Source organism: Aphelocoma coerulescens (assembly GCF_041296385.1).
Source record: "Aphelocoma coerulescens isolate FSJ_1873_10779 chromosome Z unlocalized genomic scaffold, UR_Acoe_1.0 ChrZ, whole genome shotgun sequence".
NCBI lineage: Eukaryota > Metazoa > Chordata > Aves > Passeriformes > Corvidae > Aphelocoma > Aphelocoma coerulescens.
The window spans coordinates 63,225,773-63,249,364 of record NW_027184085.1 but is presented as its reverse complement, the minus strand read 5'-3'; the positions used below and the strand labels follow the sequence as shown (position 1 = coordinate 63,249,364).

General features: G+C 40.3%; 1 protein-coding gene across 3 annotated transcripts in view; it reads right to left on the bottom strand.

Annotated features, from left to right (window-relative positions):
- MCTP1 (multiple C2 and transmembrane domain containing 1) overlaps positions 1–23,592 on the bottom strand; it is a 235,301-nt gene that overhangs the window by 55,285 nt on the left and 156,424 nt on the right. The gene's annotated exons all lie outside the window — the stretch shown is intronic.

The window sequence follows — 23,592 nt, the reverse complement described above, 5'->3', positions numbered from 1 at the left end:
GCCACCTAAGTCCACCATTTTGAAAACTTTGATTTGTTGCAATGTTTGCTCAAAACAGCTCAAGTGCTCTGTGACCAGGGACTGCCAGAAGCCTGGCTGGGTTACATCTCCTAGTGTGCCTAAATAACTCTTCAGCATGGGATCATGCCTCTGGAGAAACCCATCCCCACTGCCCGCTCCATATACCACGGTCTAGACATTGTTCCCTGCTGATGCTGCTACAGAATTAATGGTTTACAGGAAAGAACTAAAAATAATTGGACTTGGATGGGGACAAAGTAAAACCATTTTTACCTCCAGTTTTCCCTATTTTCCCCTTTTATTTAAGCCAGCTATAGCCACAACTTGGGTTTGTTTTCTTCAACAAACAAAACAACAAAGACAACAAACAACAGAGACACTACAGCAACAAAAAAAGTGAAAGCAAATCACACTATGTACTGCAGCTGGATAAACATCCAGAAATCCTCATAAGCTTTTTCATCCAAATAGTTAAGATTTTGAATATTTTTACTTTTAATACCTACTACAAGGAATGAAGGTGGTGTGCTACAGAACTCGCAAACCTAAATGCCAATGCCTAGGTAAACCAAAACAGAGCTCATTTTCCCAAATTAATCACCAAGATGTGTAAAAAGATGAGTAAGAATAAAATGCAGATTTTAATAGTCTTCTGCTAGATTTTCATTCGGAGTTAAAACAAAATTCTCTTATCAAATACAAGCTCTCACATAGAAAGAAAAAAAATCTACATCTTAGGTAATCTCTCTCAAGATCAGCTAACTTACCTCATCCCTGTGCTTTCTACCACTGTTTACTATGTATATGCAAGTCCTATGAAGCTGCAAGACAAACATGATAAATACTGAAAGAACTGAAAAAACAGTGTGTGAGAGACAAAACCCAGGATATTGGCACTTTTAACAGTTTTTCATTTGAAAGAAAAATGCTTTTTTTAGGTTGTTTAGTTTAAAAGGAAATCTGTTAGACCTGGTAATGCATAAGAAGCTGTGCTGGTCTCAGCTAGGGTAGAGCTAATTGCTGCCTAGTAGCTGTTTTGGATTCAGAATGAGAATGGTGTTGGTAACACACCGATGTTTTGGAGTTTTTTGCTAAGTTCTGTTTATCCAAAGTCAAGGATCCTTTTTTCCCTTGTCTCACGCTCTGCCAGTGGAAAATATCCAAAATAACCTGGGAGGGAGCACAGCTGGGACAGATGAGTCGAACCAAAGGGGTATTTCCACTCCATAGAATGTCATGCCCAGGATATAAACTGGGGGGAGCTACCCAGAAGGGCAGGTGGTCTGGGTTCAAGTAGAGGGGTCTGGCAAGGGTCAGCAGGTGGTGAGAAACTGCATGGCACATCACTTGTTCTGGTAGGGTTTTTTTTCCCTTTTATTACCATTACTATTTTTATTTACCATTATTACTACATTTCACTTTATTTTCATTTACTAAATTGTTCTTAAGTCAACATAAAAGTTTTACTTCAATTCTCCTCCCTATTCCACCAGGATGTGGGCGAAAAAGGGGGGGGAGGGGGTTGAGTGAGTGGCTGTGTGGTATTTCATCTCCAGCTTAAAGCCACAGTAGAAGCAAACAACACCTCATAGCACTCAAGAACTGTTCTGTGAGCTTGCTGTCTGTAAAAGAGTGGTAAATTAGATGTAACCAACTAACAACAAATTTTGTGTCTCAAAAGAAAAGCAAAAAACCTGTGCATGCTTTAACCCCAGAAATGCCCTGAGTCAATGCATGCACACTGAAGAGTGCTCTGGAAGCCAGCAGACAGCACCAAGTATCAGAAAAGTAAGTATTAGAGATGACCTGTTGAGAAAAGGCAACACAATACAGTCTTTCTTAGGGCCCCAGCTGAACTTTGGTTAGAAAGAGGTTAAGAAAATCAAGTACTATTCAAACAATCCTCAGAAAAAAAAAGCCAACAATCTACTCAGTCTCAGGAGACATGGAGTTGACTGGAGTCTGAAGAACATGGTCATCATGTACTCTGTACTCCAGAATATCAATGAATTCTCATCCAACCAGGTCTCACTTGAAGTTTCTAAATGCCAAATGACCTTCAAGGGCATTAATTCCTTACAGTACTGGACTCAGAGGGCCAGTAAAACATATTAAGATATTACCTCTTTACAGCTTGTATGGACATACCATTCAAAAGTGTGGATATTACGCCTGACATCTCCTGAAGATGATTTTGCTGACCTGCCTCTTTAACTTCCATCTAGTCTGGCTGAATTTTAACCAGTTCCTCCTTTCAGGCAACTGTCTTAGCCAAGCACTACAAAAACAGTGCAACACAAATAAGATGTGTGCAGTGTGAGACCAACACCGGGATGGCACTGTGACCTAAATGGCCTCATTACTCTTCCCAGACAAGAAACGCACTCATGAAATGCATATGAGAGAAAACAAGCAGATTTCCAGTATCAGATAAAACTTTTAAGTAAACATGAGCAAACCCAAAATCTTGTGCAGAACAGCAAGAAAACTCCAGGACTCAGTTCTTATGCATAAAAGGCCTGATTGTTGAGGTGAAAGAGAAGAAGGAAGTGGTATGTACAAATCTTCATGACAGGCGGGGAAGTAAACCAACATATCCATCCATTAAGCAAATACAGACCAAAAAATCCCAAAACCAAACCAGAAAAGCTAAAGAATAAGTATAAAAGAACAGTTCTGGGAGTTGCCTGTGTCTGTAAAGCATCTAGTGGACTGTATCTGGCATTATACCTTCCAAGAAAATAATGACTCTCTCTGTAAAAAAAGGATGCTTATCACTACCGAAACAAGCTAACTATTTTAAAGAGATGAGTGGGAGTCTCAAAGGTTACAGTTTAATACAACTGCCATTTCCTATATAAAAGAATGTAAGGAAGGGCTTTTTTCTTCTCTCCCACAAGATCAAAGTTTTCAGAGTCACAGGCATGAACTGGCCATTTACAACATCACATCAGTTTATACTCTTAGTCAGACACACATGCATTAAATGATCATTCAGAGAGACACATGACACTATCCCTAGTGTACAACACTTCAAAAAATAATTTAAGTTAGGGTATTGAATATCCTATTCTTTTGCAAACTACAGTATATTTTAAAAAGAAATCTCATCCAAAATGATTAACACTTCCTACTGTTCAGAAAAAAAGCCTGCCCTTTCAGACTAGCAGCTGTGGATCATTAGCTTTCCAGTGATGAGATGTGTTTGATGAGTATTTTTCTTTCTAATTAAGAGACGACATTCTCTATTTGACTATCTTCTGACAGAAGTGAAGGATTTCTGCCTATGTGGAAAGGCCATATTCTACAGAACAATTATTTCAGATTTCTTTTTATCTACCTCCACCCAACCTCTTTTCATTTTTAACAAAATCCTGTTTGCACCCACAGACTTCACAGTATTAACCCCTGTGTTTCTCAACTCTTCTCCTTTATTCCTTTTGCTTCTGTTTTGACTGGTAGCAGAGAAGAGCATGTTGAAAAAAAGGGATCAACCCACACAGGGGCCACTGACCTCATCCTCAGGTATAGGAGAGACCAGAGGACATTATGAAGGAGGGCTGCAAAAACTGCTGTTTGAAAGCTTTATGACAAAACTAAAAATGGTTCATTCCACAGAAATGCCTGAGTTCAACAGACCAGATATTTGCTCTGGTAGCACTGAGAGCCAAGAGCTGTAATGTGCTGGGAGTAAGGCAATACACAGACATCCCCACTGCCGCTGTCTCACATGGGGCACAACGCTCATGCTGCAGTCTCCTTCTTAAATTGTGGCTTTCTCTGATCATTTCCACAGAATATCTTTATAGCCTCATTTACATATTATCTATATCCTTGCTTTATATTTATTACCAATCTCTTGATTACCCTGGAAACACAAAAGTTGGCTGCGCAGCATTTTGGCACAATCACAAATAGACAATGTCTACAGCTCCAAATACTGTGCTCCAATCACAGGATCTTCCATTTACCATTTAAGCTTAAAAGGACAATTTTATTACCTGAGGCTTTGTCTCTTGATGTATTCTCACAAGACTAGACAGAATGAGAGAGAACACATATATCTGCTTGATACAGACTGTGTACCAAGTACTGCAGGTTTTAAGGCTCCTGCATGGTGTTTTATACTACGAAACACTTGCAACTACTTCATACTGTACTTTGGAGAGATAATAGCTTCTTCCATTATGAAAGGAGTCAGTTAGCAATCACAGCGCCTCTGATCTTGTACAATACTTTTATAAAAAATTAGAAAGGAAGCATTTCTTTTAGCTGCTTTAGATCTCAAATACACTAACTATAATGTAAACACTTACAGGAATCCACTCCACATGCACTGCCTTCGTTCAGATAAGTCTGGAAGAAATATGCCTTTTAAACACACTCTAAACCATACTCCAGCAGTTTTTCTTATCAGTCTTGCAATTTGAATTCCAATTATCTGAGTACTGGGAGAAGGTGCAGTATGAAAGATTTGAGTCTGAAACACATTATCTGTTACTGTGTTTTTCTGTACACATAAAAACACTAACTTGAAAATAGTAAAAGCATGGAATGTGCAAAAAAAACCCCAACAAAACCAAACCAGAAAAAAACCCATATAATTCCTACTTGCTTTATGTTGACAGATTTTCAATTCAACCTTGGATTAGTGTTGATTCTCTTTTAAATGCCTGAGGTCTTGGGAGTCTGAGAAATGCAGAATAATTAGTATTTCTGATTGTCTAAGAACTTTTCCTTTATCTCAGAAACGAACATGAAATTGTTTGAATTTTCTCTCTTTGCTGGAATTGGAAGAACTGAGTTCACTGCAATTTAGATTTTTATTAGCATTCTTTCTATTTATTTCATGTAGAAAGAGAAAAAAGAGATACGTTCATGACAAATAAAACAAGAAGTTAACAGAATGGATGAAGTATTATTAATGCCAGTCCCAATGGGGCTTTTGATGTATTTTGATGTGTTGAAAGACATGTATTAGCACTCGTTAGAGCACTTGGGTCCCATATGTAGAAGAACACACCAAAAGAAAATTTAATTAAATGATGGCATTAGACGAGGAGAAGAAAATAAGAAAAGGCTAATGTTAAGCTCATTGCATATTAATGATGAATTGTGAAATACAGTAAAATGTGATACGTTCTGAAACAGAATAATTCTGAATAATTTTATTCTTTAACTTCAGTATGTGAAATAAAAAATGCAACATAAGGACTTAACTAGGTAGGACATTTTTGGTCACGTGTTTTCCATGTTGTTAATCTGTAGAACAAACCCAAGGTTCTATTTCATCTCACTCTTTTTATCTATGTGCAGTGTACCCACTTGTTACTAAAGCAACAATTCTGACAACTAGAGGTGACTCACTTGATCTGCATCAAACCACCCAGTTTGTGAAACACATGAAACCTTTACATGGTATCACTATCCAATCACACCATGATGTACGTTGCATCTCTACAAGATTGTCAGCACCAACAAAATGTTCTATTTAAAATCCTGAAAATTTTTATTTAATTATTTGCTTTTTTCCTTACAACTTGTAACAAATGTTTCAAAATCATTTTCCAGAAGTACCGTGATCTCTACTTTGAGAATGTCAACAACTTCAAGAATGTAAACCTTCAAGAATGCAAACCTCAGAGCATGACTGCAGGGTCACTTCAAACAGCACATGGATTACAGATATAAAATTTGTACTGCTGTAACCAGTTGCTATTGCAACCAATAACAAAAGTTAGGTGGAAATAAAAATTACACCCCCCAAAAATATTTAAAAATGTGGAATCTCTTGGGTCATTCTTTTCCTCTTCACTTAAGAGTTTCTGAGCTGCATTATTACAGCTGTGTAGTTAGTATCCAGGATAAAATTAAAGGGCAAAATATTCTCAGGCCATTTCAAGATGGATTTGTTCTGTCAGACTGCTAAAATGCTGACAAACTATTAGAAATTGATAGTGCTTTTCCTATGAGCAATGACACCTGGCATCAAGTTAAAAATGACTAACTAGGGTACATTAGATCAAAGACACGTCTGTGAACTGGGCTACTAGGGTCATTGAACCTTCATTCCATCTTAATACCACATTTTCTGAACAACACCCAACTGCTCACTGAATGGCCCATGTCTGTGTGAAAATGACATTACCTAGAAAACTGCTCTACACATTATTTTCCAAGTAAAAAAAGTGCTTTTATGTCCCCAGATTGATTTTCACAGAATCACAGAATGGTTATGTCTGGAAGGGACCACAGTGGGTCATCTGGTCCAACCTCCTTGCTCAGCCAGGGTCATCCCAGAGCACATTGCACAGAATTGTGTCCAGATGGATCCTGAGTATCTCCAGTGAGAGAGAGAGAATCACTTCAGAAGAAAAATCTAAGGTGTTGACTCTGTGAGAAGTGTAAAATCACAGCATGGATCATGCTAGATAACTACAGGTTTTATACACAATGGATTGGTGAGACTAAGAGCTCTGTACAGTTTGTAATTGTGTTGTGGTGAAAAAGATCACATACAAGCAGGGATCTACATATTCACATCTATCATCCTTCATTTTGTAGGCATTTTATCACTTTACCTGGGCATCAATTTTCTATCATCTATGTCTTGCAGTTCAATTTGAAAAGTGTAATTTCTTCAGACAATCCAGGAATAAAATGTTATCATTGCCCCCTTCCTTTCTTACAGCCTGACGAGGAACTGCTGGACTTTGAACCCACCTCCTGTTCCTCCCAAATGCCTGAAGATTGTAAAATTAAATTGTGCATCAAAAGTTATTAAACTGGGTATAGAGAAAAAACATTTGGTACCTTCTTCAGCTTAATTAGAATGGCTTCACTGTACATCTACCATAGTCCAAACAACACACATACCAGACACTGGTATGGAAGTTGTGACAAATCCTGCTCTCTGTACATCACATACTGCATCAGATAAACTTTTTCTTAATCTGCTCCCTCCCTTATCTTCTATCCATTTTTGCAAATGAAGGAAAATCATTTAAAATTTTAAGAAAACACTATAAAAAGTTTAATAGGGTAGAAATCGTCACCACTACCTAAATACTGGAAAATACAAGACTTTCAGACTTATTTTTTCCAAAGCAAAGTAGAAAATACTTTTTTTTCAATGAAAAGTAAGTAACTGATTTTAAAAAGACTGAATATGAACGACATATACCTCACAAATGTTTAAACTGTGCCCATATTCATTGGTATGACAGAAAACTGAAATAAGCCCTCCTCACCATTCATTCATTAATAACCACCACCAAAATAAAAAGACCATTAGGATATTAGGAAGTGAAACCTTTGATAAAGTCCTTTGGTTGTAGGAAAACTGACACTTTACCAACTGTCTGAGTGAAAGGTACAGCAGTAAAATTTAAACTGTATGAATTAAGACTAAAACCGTGTGGCTAAAGGCATACAGACAGACTGTGATTCCCAGTGATATGCAAAAATACTGATTTTTGGTTTGATAACCATGTCTGGAACAAACAGAAACTTTGGCTCCACTATGGACAGGCACTTCCATAACTTCTGAAGTCTCATTTCACACACTGTAACTGTAATGCCCTTATTATATTGAAGAAACTCTATTTTAAATTTTTATTTAGGACTAAACACTACAATTCTGTTTCCACCTCTGTTTGGAGATAGCTGCATCAACACACTGGACTCTCTGATGTCCTGGAGATGTCAACTGCTCATGCAGAGAAATTCCTTGCTGAGTCTGTCCCTTCACTTGGAGCTGAAATTAAGGTTGAATCAAGCAATCTTTCTGCTGCTTCTGCTTTCTCATCTGTTCTTAAAAAAAAATCTGTTATGTTTTGGGGTTTCGGTTTTTCCAAAAGACAGAGGCACCAAGGAATAGCATGGTGGAATAATCACCAAGGAACAGGGCCACTGCTTGTCAGAAAGATAAGAACACCCATTTAGAGCATTAATATATGAAGTCATTCATATTTCCCCAATGTTTTCTTTTAAATCTTTTTTACATGTTAGGAATGGTTTTAGAAGGTGCCACTTGCCATCAGCTGTCACTTGATATCAACCAACTAGGTCTAATTATGAAATTATTTCAACTTTTCAAGACCATCAGTCAACCTCAGTGAGCTCCCAAGGCTGATTTTCATACTCATGATTTATGACCTGCTTCATTATGTTGTTCTATGATGTCTGGAGTATTGGTTGAGTATAACTGCAAAACAGCAAATAAATAAAAAGCCTAGGATTTGTGCCTCTGTCACTGACCAGCTCTTAAGTACATAACTGGCAATTTGTTCTCAAACAGTGTAGGAAAATGTTTTCTACCTATTAATGTACTTTTTTGTAAATAAAATTTAATTAATAAATTCATTTACATTATTAATTTCAACTAGCTTGTCATTCTTTGTAACTTGATCTCCCAGTCTATCTTGTAATTTAACAAAAATTCTCCTTCACTGATCTCAAGACATTCCCTCCAAAACTTCAGTTCTGAGAGTTTGCAGACCTATGTGTAGCATCTATAGCTGTGTGTGCCTGTTCATATTCACAACTCTAATATTAATCCAGGACTGATGTTACCAACTCCTTCTAGTCTATTTACTCTTTACCTATGAACATCCTGTAGTTTTCTACCCTTCCACCCTCAATGATCTGTTTGAAGTGGTTTTGATGCCAGAGATATCTATGTGTTAGTATGCAGGCTATGTGTTTTTCTTCAGTATTTACCAAGTATTTAAATTTCCCTGTGCAGATTATGATTGTAGCTTGCAGAAATGAGAACTTAGCAGAAAACACCAGTTTAGATCAGAGAGTGAGGGAGCTCCAGGTGTTTGAACAACCTGAATTCTGGAGTTATAAGGCTGTCCCCAGGCTGATTGTCAGTGACACAAGTGAATATTTTTTGTTCTCTAGTAGGATAGCTGTAATTATATTCTGCAATGCTTTCTTTAAACAAAATGCAAAATAAAACTCCCCAAGTTCATTTTTAGCTGGCAGTTTTTTACAGTAAACTAGAGCAGGTCCTGAGAAAGCTAAAGTATATTCACATACTTCTATGTAAAAGTTACCAAATTGCACCATAAAGAAAACAATGACTTCTGTTATCAGCATAAACAGCGCAAACTCCAAATATTTCAATGAGATAAATAGAATGCAGAAGTTAGGATACAGTTCATGAATATGTACATATCCTGTATATTTTTGTCTCTTTATATTATAAGTCACGGCACAAAGGAGTGTCTATTAACAATCACTTCACAATTTGTTATAATCAGTTATGAATTATTAAATAAATGTAATTTAGAACATAACTAGGATAGTTACTAGTGTATCACCACTCAGTCTTTGCTTGAGTTCACTTCTCTGTGCCTTTGCTAAACTTCTCTGGTCTGCAAAGGTCCACTCAGGTGCATTTGAGAAATCACATCAGACTCATACAGCATTTCCTGCAAGAGCAACATCCTGAACTGTTGGGAGTTGTACAAGAAATGGAGTCAGATACCTGGTTAACAAATACACCAGTCACACCTTACGATGTCTGATGCACTTTCAGTCTCCTGAAAAGTTTCTCTCTACATCTAGGTAACTGACCTGTTAAATGAGGGCAAGCATGAAAGTGATGTCATGGGAAAACCAGAAGTGCTTCATGAAAAAAACAGGAAAGGAATATCAGAGGCAGACTTACCAAACAAAACAGAATTCTTTTTGTTAAAAACTACAGAAAACGCCCTTACTTTTTGGTTAAAGTTAAGTAACCATTCATATAAGGCACTGGAAAAAGACAAGAGAGGTGAAGGCTGAAAGAGAAGTAAAGGTGAACTTCAGAATTTCACATTTTTGAATCACATACTTTCAAGCAACAGCAAGGTCTATGGGCAGCAGTAAGCTGGATAGGGCACCACCTACCCAAAATGCAGAAAGAGTATACCATGTAATTAAACAGCCTGCAATCATTTTTGATGTTCTTTAATCTGACTTTAAGGTTCACGCTTGTCAGATATATTGAGAAATAAAATTTTTAATCTATGCCATGTAATTTTTCAAAACAAACTCAACAACAAAAAGGATTTTCTTTCTTATGATCCTAGGTGGAAAACTGTCTTTTGCTGCTCTCATTGAGGTAATGTTTCTGCAGGGAAAATATATTTTCATGCTATTGAAAACACCAGTTGTTTTTCTGTAATAAATTTAATTATATCCACATTTTCACAAACTACACTAAATCATATTTAGCACAGAGATCTGTGTCCTGGCAACTCTCCTGCTTTTTTATAGTTTTTTTTCTGGTCAGCAAATTCTAGAACCCAAGCTGTATTCCTCTCTCCATATTTGCAGGAAATAGTGTTGTAGACTCCAAATATATGGTGTTTCGTAGAATCTACCTCACCTTTCAGTAGTATATTGTTTCAGCAAAATTACATTTCATTTATTTAGATGACTGTCACTCCAATATGTTTAGCCATACTTTAACATAGAAATGTTCCACAGCTCTAAAAAGCATTTATTTAGCCTGGACCATCATCAATAACATTTACTAACCGGGGAAGAACAATGCATTTCATAGATGCTTACTTCAATGCACATCCTTAAAATGTGAATAGGGAAATGCAGAGTATTTTACTGCTACCTAAAGAACAGTGTATCATCATTAATAGCCAGTGCTACATTCTCAACTTTTTTTTTTTTATTGTACAGAATAACATAGCAATGAGATCACCAGTGTTAAAACAAGTACAGATTTTGTGTGAGTGTTTAAACTTGCTACATATGCCAGGAAGAGGAGAGTTCTCCTTTAAAGGACCAGATTCTGGAAACAGATATTTCATAAATTTAAATGAGCAGAACCCAAGACCTGGAATTATACCCATATGGCTTCTATATTTTAACACCCTATTCAAGTCTCAAAAATCTTTCAGTCAAACCAAAACAGCCAAATATTGTATTACAGAAAGTCTCATTATTAAGTTGTCTGACACTTATAAAAGATTTTTTTCAATTTTATACAAGTTATAATGCATTCATGAATCATAAAAGGTCTTTGAAATGCAACAGGCAACTGTACTTAGGGCAAAGAAGTACAATTTCTTGCCCAAACCCCTAATCACTAACACTTAGTTGATATATGCACATCTGAAAAACCTCTCTACTCACTGCTGTGTGCTAGCAAGCCCAAATAAAAATGACATTTAAAATTCAAGATGAAGGCTTGATCTTAACGATTCTCGTAGTCACAGTGGATGAACTATGTATAGCATAATTACTAACCTTGTATTTTTTATTAAAGAGAGAGCAGACTTGAGGTTTTAACAGACTGTCTTTTCAATGTCACTCCTCCTTCCCCAGCACCCCAGTACCTCCCTTCCACCTAAGCTTTGGCTGACACCAAGGAGAGGAAGGCAGGAGTAATTTCACCTGGGTTTTTAATAAATCTGAAAAGTCCTGTGGAACTGACCTGTCACACTGAAGCAGACTGGTGATTTATGAGCAGACCTGGACTCTTCAGAGCTGCAGCTCATGTCTACCGCTCGAGGTAACTCTCAAAATGGCACTGCTTGGCCAATGTCTTCACAACAGCATCTGGAGAGGGGGATAAATGTTTTGCTGATGCTCAAGAAAGCTTTTTGCAAGACTCAGGAATTCAACTACCTGTTCTCTAGGACAGAGTACTGCCGCAGGTATAGACCCTTCTATCCACTCTCACCAGACCTCTGATCAGCTATGATGGATGTCCTTCCCTTATTCCTTTTAAGATAACAGTCTAACCTTTGACCAAACATCACCATGTCAGCTAAACCATAACACTTGTCAGGTCCAGCCTGTTTTGAATGCATCCAGGGATGGCGACTCCACCCCTTCACTAGGCAGCCTGTTCCAGTGCCTGTCCACCGTTTCAGTGAAGAAATTCTTCCTAATGTCCAACTGAACCTCCCCTGACAGCTTGAGGCCATTTGCTCTCATCCTGTCATTAACTGACTGGGAGAAGAGACCAACCCCATCTCACTACGCCCTCCTTTCAGGCAGTTGTAGAGAGCGATAAGGTCTCCCACAAGCCTCCTTTTCTCCAGGCTAAACAACCCCAGCTCCCTCAGCTGCTTCTCATATGACCCTATTCTCTAGACCCTATTCTCTAGACCAGCTCTGTTGCCCTTCCTGGACATACATTCCCATACCTCAATGTCGTTCTTGAAGTAGAGGGCCTAGAACTGAACACAGGACTTGAGGTGTGGCATCACCGCTGTACAGGGGGAGAATCCCTGCCCTGGTCCTGCTGGCCACACTATTTCTGATTACGACCAGGATGGCATTGGCCTTCTTGGCCACCTGCGCTCACACTGGCTCATGTTCAGCAGCTGTCAATCAGCACCCCCAGGTCCTTTTCTCCTGGGCCACTTTCCAGCCACTCTTCCCCCACCCAGCCTGTAGTCCTGCATGGGGTTGGCATGATCCAAGTGCAGGAACCAGCCTTGGTCTTATTGAACCTCACACCACCGGCCTCGGCCCATGGACCCAGCCTGTCCAGATCACTCTGCAGAGCCTGCCTACGTTCCAGCAGATCAACACTCCTGCCCAATTTAGTGTTGTCTGCAAACTTACTGAGGGTACACTCAACCCCCTCATCCATACCATCAATAAAGACATTAAGCAGGACTGGACCCAGTCCGGAGCCTTGGGGAATCCCAGTAGTGACTGACCAGCAACTGCAGCACCATTCAGCACCACGCTCTGGGCCCAGCCATCCAGCCAGTTCTTAACCCATAGAAAAGTGCACTTGCCCAGACCATGGGCTGCCAGCTTGTCTTAGTTTAGTACAATTATACAGAAGAGAGACTTAAAAAGTGAGTTATCTCCCCTTTAGTTTTAACCACTTCCCTTTAATCAATAAGGAAAGATGAATGTGAGGTCTAAGTGAAAAAATAACAGTTTATTAAAAAAAAAAAAAACAACAACCAAGATAACAGCAATAACGACTAAATACAAATGTGCTGAGTCCCATGGTCACCCAGAAACAAAGAAAACAAGATGGTAGAGGAGACCCTCCTCCTAAGATGGCTACTGCCATAGCAGCCTGTATGGACCAAAGACAAAGACAATATGGCAGAGAAAGCCCCCTTCTCCAGACCATGAGAACAAAGGAAAAACAACACACCAACCCAGCCTCTGTGGTTCCAGAACTCCCTTCTATCTCAAATAACAAACAATGGGGAACAGGGACAAAACAAAAACCTAACTATTCTTTGACCAAAACAAATCAACACTGCTGGGATGCTGGAAGAAACTTCCCAACTGCTGCAGCGCTGACCACCCTCAGGGGCTCTAACTTATGGAGAGATGATTGAGCTTCCTGGAATGGTGCAGTAGCTGCAGGCAGTCGCTGGCACTCATGCAGTGGATTTGACCTCTCCTGGTGTGGGGAGAAAGGCATTGTGAAATTCTCCAAAGCCTTGGGAGAACAAAAGGAAACTACGCTGCCAAATGGCATGGCACAACATGGCTGTCCTGAGTGGCAGCAGCAAAAAGTTGTTGCAAAATTCACTGTGGAGAAGTTTTGGATCGCAAAATGTAGCTTCTTGGTTGCGACTCAGAGACCTGCCCTACACCACCCCCTAGCCAGAAGAGAGCAGAAGGAGAGCTCCACACGCATCTGCTTCTGGTTTTTAAAGGGATGCCCCATTCCCCTTTCCATGAAGCCGGTGTAAAACACACAAGTTCTGTTTCCTGGGTTGCTGAGTATTGAAGTGACAGTAAAAACAGACTACATGGATTAACATAGAGGAAATATGGAATACACATTTTTGGGTCACCAAGAACACAGCTTCCCCAGCAGAATGCCGTGGGTGACTGAAGTCCAAGGTAGAAAACATCCACAGCCTTTCATCATCCACTAGGCAGGTAACCTCATCATAAAAGGAGATCAGCTTGATCAAGCAGGATCTGCCCTTCCTAAACCCAGGCTGGCTGGGCCTGCTTCCGTGGTTGTCCCATATGTGATGTGTGACAGCACCCAGCATATCTGTTCCGTAACCCTTGCAAACACCAAGATCAGGTTGACACCCCTCTAGCTCCCCAAACCCTCCTTTCAACTCTTCTTGTAGGTGGGCATTACATTGGCCAACCTCCAGCTGTCTGGGACCTCCCCAGTTAACCAGGACAGATGATAAATGATGGAGAGTGTCTTGGCAAGTTCTCCTGCCAGATCTCTCAGTACCCTCATCCCCACAGACTGTGAGTGTCTAAGTACCACAGCATGTCACTTCTTCCTCCTGCATTGCAGGGGGTCTCTTCTGCTCCCTGTCCCTGCCTATCAGTCCAGGGGACTGGTTGTCCTGAGGATAACAGGTCTTGTGTTAAAGACTGATGCAGAGAAGTCATTAAGTACCTCAGCCTTTTCCTTATCCTTGGTGACAAAGTTCCCCTCCATGTTCAGTACAGGATGAAGATTTTCCTTGGACCTCCCTTTGTGGTTCATGTCTTATAAAACCACTTTTTATTATTTTTCACAGCAGTGGCCAGGTTGATTTCTAGCTGAGCTTTTGCCTCTGATTTTCTCTCTACACATCCTAACCATATCCTTGTACTCTTCCTGAGTTTCCTGCCCCTTCTTTCAAAGGTCATAAACTCTTTTATCCCAAGTTCCAGCGAAAGCCAGACCAATCTTCTTCCCTGATGGCTTGTCTTTCAACACATAGGGAGTGCTCCTGTACTTTTAAGATTCCATCCTTCTTGATCCCTTCATTATCAAGGACTGTTTCCTAAGGACTCTCTGTCCTGAACAGGCCAAACACAGCCCTTCAGGAATCAAAGGCACGGGTTTGGTTAACCCCACTCCTTACTTCGTCAGGAATCAAAAATGCTGTCATTTCACGGTCACTTTGCCCAAGATGGGCATGCTGACCACCACATCTCCCACCAGCTCCTCTCTGTTCATAGACAGCAGGTCTAGCAGGCACCATATCTGGTAGGCTCCCTTACCAGCTGTGACAAGAAGTTGTTGTCCACATACTCCAGGAGCCTTCTAGACTGTCTCCTCTCTGCCTTCTTGAGTTTCCAGCAAATATCCAGCAAGCTAAAGTCTTCCACAAGAAAAGGGATGGAGATTGTGAATTGTCAGTCATCTGCTTAGTACATACTTCATCTGCCTCTTCATCCTGGTTGGTTGGTCTGCAAGACTCCCACTAGGATATTTGCATTGTTAGCCTTCTCACTAATTCTCACTCAACCTCAATGTTATCCTTCCTTCCCAGAAAAGTTCTAGCTTCCAATCAGGATCCCTATTCCTTTTCTTAGCCTGGAGAGAATAAAAATACATGGGATTTTCCAGTTAGCAGCTCCTGCATGTGTCTGTCCCCCACCTGGGACCATTTGCAGCTCTTGGTTCTTCAGGACAGAGCATCAAGGCTGCTCAGAAAAAAAATCTACAGAAGAATATGGCAGCCAGATGAACACATTATACTGCTTTTGTGTGGCAAGGTTTTGGTAGTGGGGGGCTGCAAGTGTGATGATGATTCTGTGAGATGCTGCCAGAAGTTTCACTCATGTTTAGCAGAGTCAATGCTGCCTGGCTCCAGGAAGGACTTACCGCTGGCCAAGGCTGAGCCCATTAGTGATGGGGGTAGCATCCCTGGGGTAATGTAATTAAGAATGAGAAGAAGAAAACTGTACAACTACAGAGAGAAGAGTGAGAATATGTATATATGCAAATACATGTAAATAAACTCTGCAAACACCCAGGTACATGAAAAAGCATGGGGAGCAGGTACTCCAGTACATTGGAGCAGAAATTCCCCTGCAGCCAACTGTGAGGCAGGCTGTCTTTGAAGTCCATGGAAGTCCACAGTGGAGCAAATATCCATCATGGAAGACCCCACACTTCGATACCCAGGGAGGGGACCCATGCTGGAGCAGTCTGTGCCTGAAGGACTGTACCTCCTGGAAGGGATCCACACTGAAGCAGTTTGTGAAGAACGGCAGTCCAACACCCTGTAGTGTGTTGACCCTGGCTGGATGTCAGGCACCCACTGAAGCTGCTCTATCACTCCCTCTGCAGCTGGACAGGGGAGACAAAATAAGGGTTCATGGGTTGAGACAAGGTCTGGGAGAGATCACTCACCAAGTATCATCACAGGCAAAACAGACTCAAATTGGGGATATTGATGTAATTTATTTCTAACAAAATCAGAGCAGGATAATGAGAAGTAGAATAAATCTTAAAAACACCTTTTCCCACTCCTCCCTCCTTCCCAAGCTCTACCTCCTCCCCTCTAGCGGTGTAGGAAGATGGGGAATGGCAGTTGCAGCTGGTTCATCTCAGGTTCTGCCACTGCTCCCAGAGGAGAGTCCTTGCCCTGCTCCAGCATGGGGTCCCTCCCACAGGAGACAGTCCTCCACAAACTTCTCCAGTGTGAATCCTTCCCACGGGTACCAGCTCTTCACAAACTGCTTCAATGTGGGTCATTCTTCCACAGAGTAGAGTCCTTCAGGCACAGTCTGCTCCAGCATGAGTCCTTCACAGGGTCAGAAGTCCTACCACGAAACCTCCTTCAGCACAAACTCCTCTGTCTGTGGGTCCATAGCTTCCAGCAGCTTTTCACAGAAGCCACCTCTATAGCCTGCCCACTACCAAAATTTGGCCATGCAAGCCCCATACACTAACATTAGAGAAATTTGTGGAGGGCTGTCTGCTGTAGAAGGGGCCCCATGCTGGAGCAGGAGAAAAGTGTGAGGAGTCTTTTGCCTAAGGAGAAAGCAGTGGCAGAAACAACATGTTATGAAATGACCGCAGTTCCCATTCCCATCCCAGTGCAGCACTACAGGAGGAATTTGGGAGTGGAGCCCATTTGAGCCCGTGGAGAAGAGAAGAGGCAGGAGGAAGGTGTTTTAAGATTTGCTTTTACTTCTCATTAGCCTACTCCATTTTGATTGTCAATAAATTCACCTAATTTTAGACCCTAGTTGAATCTCTTTTGCTTGTGACAGTAACTGCTGAATGATGTTGACCCTTGAGCCTTTTGTTATATTTTCTCTCCCCTGTCCAGCTGTGGTGGGCAGTGATGGAGTGTCTTTGGTGGGCACCTTGTATCCATCCAGGCTAAAACCACCAAATACATTTCACATGTCTTTCACAACACATAGGCAGGGCAGCTTTCAAGAGCTGGCCAATGTAACATCACTGAATAATTTAAGTCACCTTTAAGATCCTCATATCTATCCATTAACCCAGCATGGCCAAGTCCACCACAAAACCATGTACCTAGGTGCCATATCTACATGTCTTTTACATACTTCCAGGGATGGTGACTCCATTGCTGCCCTGGGCAACCTGTTACAGTGTTTGAGAACCCTTTTCTTGAAGACAGTTTTCTAATATCCAATGTAAACCTCCTCTGGTGCAAGTTGGAGCCATTTCCGTATGTGCATAAGCAGAAACCAAGAGGCAAAACACCAACATTTGATTGGCCCTTTTTTTGGAAGTCCTGATAAATTTAAACATACAGGAATACAGTGTCTCAAATATTTTAGGATAAGGACACAGTTTTTGTGTTAGAAACAAATTAATCACATTACTACATTGAATGCAACTCAGTGAAGTTTCAACCTCAGAATTCTATGACTGACAAAAGTCAAAAGCAACTGATGAAATTACAGACAGATCTTAACTGTAGATAGCACTTCTGAAATAACCAATGATAAATATCAAGCAGAAAAAAGGAATTTTGTTGTATAACCAGAACAGGAAATTAGTTACTGGAAAAAGTCCCTACAGAGATTTGAGATACCCACAAAAGCTGTTGTCCTCATTAAAGGGCTGTATGGTTCATCCAAAAGCAAAAAACAGTCTCTCTTACAGTCTCTCTTCACATCTTAAAAGCACGAAACGTCTTCTTGGGTCATTGAAAACCCTTAGGGTAATTTTACCAGTAAAGACATATTGGTGTCTTGGTTCACAGTTCTTTTTTTTCTAAATACTGGTGATGTGGAAATCACCATAACCGAAATAAACATGTCATAGCACCAAGAATAACACATACCAAACTGAAAGACAAATGAACAAACTCCAAATAAAGAGATAATCATACCTTAAGTGCACAAATAATTTGTATACACACTCAGATACAACTGTGTGATAACATGGCACAGTAGTCTGTCCTACACACCTTTTTTAATTCCATTTACACCCCTTTTACATAGGTCCTGTGAGCCACATATATTATTCAGCAATGGGATGAGGTTTCATTCCTCAGTGCCTCAATTATTCTTTACATCTTTGCACAGTTAAGACATGAGACAAAGTATCAGATCTGTCTACTACTTTGTACTTGTTTTGCCTAGGTAATAATAATACATAACATTTACTCGTTGAAAGTAAACCAACTTTCCATTTTACAGACGGGGCTCCTTTTGCTTTATTAGGGGTATTCTTTTTTTCCTACATCATTTTGGAATGCATAAAGCCACATTAAGAAGTCATGGGAGTTTTGTTTTGATGCTGCATCTACAGTTAACTAACTGGAGGTTAAATTTGGAAATTCACATGAAAACTTCATGAGACACTGTCATGAGTCTCACCTCACCTTCAAATCACACGAGGCATGGCTATACCTCAGTGCATCTGAAAGCACTGCTTCTAATACTAGGCCATTTTAAGTTATCGCATTTTCTTCCACACTACCACACATCTTTATCATCAAACCTCTAAATACATGCTGTTTAATATGGATTTGTATCTGGAAAGTACTCATTATGTAAAGTGACTACAAATTACAGTATGAGGACTAGTGCTGTAGCAAGTTGTTATAGGGCACTATAAAAGATAATGTCCCATTTCAGAGTAAGGACCAGGGGGGATTCCTAAGATTCCAGGGGTGAAATTGGACATAAGTGAGGTTGATATTACACCTGTGGGCAGTTTATTGATTTAGAGAAGGAAACTGGCCTTATTAGTGGAGATAGAAAAGACAAAAGGAAATGAAGGAACCAATTCGACGAGCAGCAAGACGCTCAGGGAGTGACGCTCTGTTTAGGCAGGACAGTGGGCGATGAGGTGCATCAGCAGCAGGAAAAGTGGCAGGGCAGCAGTGGTGGGCAGCACAGTGGGCAGGGGCAGGATAGTGGCAGGCCAAACAGCAGCAGGCGGCGGGGCCGCATGGCAGTAAGCAGGGATGATAACACCAGCTAGAGATTGACAAGCAGGGCAAGAGGCAAGGGCCAAAGGCAAGGGCAGCATCGTGACAGCAAAGACTGGGCAAGGAGGGACAGCGAGGAGTGGGCAAGAAATGGAAAGGCCCAGGGCCAGGGTGATGCACTCCATTTCTTATACGCTGCACAGCACCTGCCGCGGTCTGACTGTCCAAGAAAATCATTGGGTTGTCTGGAGAAGCTCTCCCTAGCAGCAGGAAGGAGTTCTCTCCGCCCTCAGGGGGGGGGAAGCCTGGAAAAGTCCTCCCAGTGACAAAGGTTTCAGGGACTTTCTCCACCCCAGGAGGCTGCCTGGAGAAATCCTCCTAGAGATAGAGCTCCTCTGCACTCCTCAAGGGAGTCACCTGCGTAGAGACAGAGCCTCTCTTCACCCTCCTCCCTGCGGCACCAGTCAGGGGTGCTCACTGTGCACATGTGCACGTGCTGTCGCTGCCAAGGCATGTGCAGATTTTCCAGTACTTTTCCATTTAATGTTAAACAACAGATTTTTGAACAACAGTTCAGAATCAAATCCAATGTTGAGACATTTTTACTGTAACATTAATCAGTCCCTCACAAGTAAGTAACAGAAGAAATACAATCTGAAACAAAGGAGGGCATCTCATGAAATAAAAAAGAGAAGTAACACCAGTAAATATAAAAACATGCTGAAGAAACAGATGTTTTGAAAAGCTGTATGTACTCCTTGTGTTCTAAAACTGATCAACCCATGAAGTTACAAAAATAATGGCAGTGTCAAAACCTCACCAGATAATTATAACACTTCATTCATTCCTGTCACTTTAACAAATACTGTTCAATACTATTACATAGTGTTCATTACTTGTGAAATAACATTTAACTTGCTGAGGTATAATACCTTATATTGAATATACCTCAATTATGGGATACTCTCTTTAATTTTCCTCAATATAATTCCAGAGCAGATAGTGTCAGAAAGTAAAGAAAAATAAATTCTTTATTTTATATGTATGTATGTATGTATATATACACTTTTTTTTTCATCTACACATAGGTTTAGTTTTATTTCTCCATACAAACAGCAATTTTGATTCTAACAATAGAAAGACAATTGTTTGAATTACTTCTACGGTGTACTTTTGTACTTGAATATATCACTTTTAGTGTTACAGAACTTGAACTGTGATGTCAGTCTTTGAATACTTAAGTAGGTGGGTGTTTTCTGTTGTTTTTCTTCTGCACACCACTAACATGAAATTGTTATTCTCATCTCAAGCAGAAAAAAAGGGAGCAGAATGAGTTTTCTCATAGTACACTAAAGTAAAAAATAGTTTGCTTATAATGATGGCTTTTTAAGTCTCCCAATGCACTGTGAATGATTATTAGCAGAGAAGAAGAAAAGAGTTATTGAAACACAACTTCAGCATACTGGTAGACTATGAAATCCAAAGAAAGAGAATTCCTGTCAAAAAAAAAAATAGTAAAATAGTATTTACTGTCTGTATGAATTCCCTGTATTAAAATATCTTTAAAACCTCTATCCATATTTCTGGAATTTCTGTTTCAAAGTTCTTCTGAAGAGTGACTTTTGTACAACCCAACTTTAAACATATAAACCAGTATAACTGAAAGTTGGTTTTGCAGACTGGGGAAAATGTACATCTCCCCGTCCCGTTTGGAACAATCTCCTCCTTGGGTAACTCCTTTCAGAAAGAGGCATGTCTGCACACACAAAAGCACACACAGTGGAAGAAGGGAGGGAATGCTATTATGCTCTGCTGCACTCCTGCCAGCCAAGGCAGTTTTTATTTCAGTGCTTACATACAGATGTTGGTGTCCAAGTACCCACACTATGGTTACTGCCCTTAAAAAGCAGAAAAAAACTAACAGCTCTTCAGCTACTCCCAGCTCTTCCAAAACTTGTGGAAGCAGAGAGAATTCATTTCAGTCATGAAAATTGTGACATATCTGGAGAAAGCTCTATATGCAGTTACTGGAATATCATTTACTCTGACTGTATTTGCTTCAAACATCACAAACCAAAAGCTTATTTTCTATGCACTTGCTTTTCGCATGAAACCCCAGATGCTGTAGAATTATTTTCAGTGTCAATTTCTTGTTTATCACATTTTCCACCCTATATGTTTTTTAGTATCTGATAAGTCTCTCTGGGATCTAGCTACATCTCTGATAAAGAGCTGTTTGACAACTGCATTCTTGGTACAAGACTTCTCACTCATTTCAACTATATAAAAATACACAGAAAGGGCTAACACATATTTATTTACAAGTACTGGTGTTGCCAGTATCTTATTCAAACACATACAGACAGTAAATGCACATATGTGCTCATATACATACAGTAAAACAATGGGATTTCCATGGGGAAATGCAAAAGTTATTGTTAAAATGTCTGTCATCCATGTAAGAGAAACAGACATGAGCTGGGCATTAAATTTGCATACAGCCCCAAGCACAGAGGTTCGTGCATGTGTAGTGTTCTCCTGCTCTTGAAGATGGGCGTATCTGGCAGGGAGAGTCTGTCAGGATTAGCTCAGGAAAAAACACCCACAAGGAGATAATTTGAAGACATACTGAGAACTTGCCTCAGTATGTGAAAATAAACAAAACTATGCACACTGAAAGTTACCACAAACACTATGCCACACATCAGGGAATAATCTATTTCAACTAATTAAACACACAGCCATACACCATACTGTGAGAAATGGTTGCCACTTAGGATTGATTAAGTTCTTGCATTGCTTAAATTTGGAAAGGAAAGGTCTTTTTAAATGTTCAGACAGAGAAGAAAGGAAAAAAAATATAAAATTAAAGTAGTTGTGATATAAACAGGCTCAGATTCACTTGATGGCTTAGCTTTCCAGTGAATAACAGGGAAGCATAAAGATGTTAATGCTTCTTTTATGAAAAATAACCAAAAGGTACAGTTTCTTTCTTGATTTTGAAGCTGCTTTTGACAAAGTCTATACTAATAGCCTCTGCTTCAAGTTACAATCAGGATTTTTTTTTACCTAATCGGTAAACTTGTGTAAATAGAGTGTGTCTTTTACCAACCACACTGACTGCTGAGGTAGACGTTATTGTGACTTTAAATTCTGGTAGGAAGAAGATAGGCATTACTGCATGTGATTCTTATTTTAAAAAATTATATAATCTATGTGTGAAAACAACTTGGCCTGAAACCATCTAGCATAAGGCAACAAAGTCTTTCTTTTTCCTTTCCTGTTCTTTTTTTCCCCAAACCAGTCCTCTTTTTCTTTCAAGCTTTTTTGTTATGAGAGAAAGCATGATGCCATTTCATCACTTGTACTTACTTAACACACACAGACACTCACACGCAAGGAAAATAACTCATCATATCAAAAGTAGGACATGAAAGCGTATCTCCAAATGTTCACAGCTACATGTCTTATGAAGCAAATTTTCTACTCTTAAATAGTAATTGAAATTACTCCAGAGATTTCATACATTTCTGGCCTGCTAACATGAGTCTAGTTACTTCATGGACAGTTCACAGGTCCTACTGAAGAGTAATAAAATAGATATGATTGGAAAAAAAAAAGATGAAGATGGCTTACACACCCACAAAAGGTTTAAGCAAGACTGCAAATCAAGAATATTGAGAAGTATCAGAAGTATCACAGAAGTATCCAAAGAACACGGAGGTAGTATCTGTAGCCCTTTCAGAATGTGCTCAGCTGGTGTTGACTTCTGCATTTTGCCTTGCTCAAAAACGAATGGCTACAGAGGCACAGCTACAGTCTGAACCAGTGACAGCCAGTCTCCAGGCACATCTGTTTGGTTCAGCAACATTGCACTCAGGATCTGACACTGAGTCTGCTGTCTTTCCAACAGCACAGACAAGGAGCCTGGCATTGACTTCAGGCTTGAGACCTCAACAAATGTGAAGGTACCATGTGCATTTTTGGTAAAGGCAGAGGGGAAGAAGACTACTTACTGAATAAGAATGCGAAACAAACCTAAATACTGCCAACCTTCCTTAAATAAAAAGGTTGTCCTTCAACATACACATGTGTCTTGGGGGCAACTCATAAGGATAAGGTATCCCAAGTCACCCAGGCTCGAAGATTGTTACTGAATGTTTAAGAATCACACGGGGCAACCTTGTGTGTGAAGGCAGCAGGGTGGAGGGGGGTCCCTCTTCCATCTCTTCCTGAGACTTCGCTGGGGGTGGGTCCTTCCTTCCTTCCTGCCTTGCTCCCTTCCACTGGGGGATTGGGCAGATTGGAGTGTGTGTGCTTGGCCAGGGATATTGCTACACTGCAACTCGGCACTACGATCACATCTGCCTGCTTTCCCCAGCTTCTGCCTGCTGCTGGTGGTGCTGCTGAGATCGAACACTGCCTGTGAGTTTGCAAAAGGAGCAATTGCCCCTCC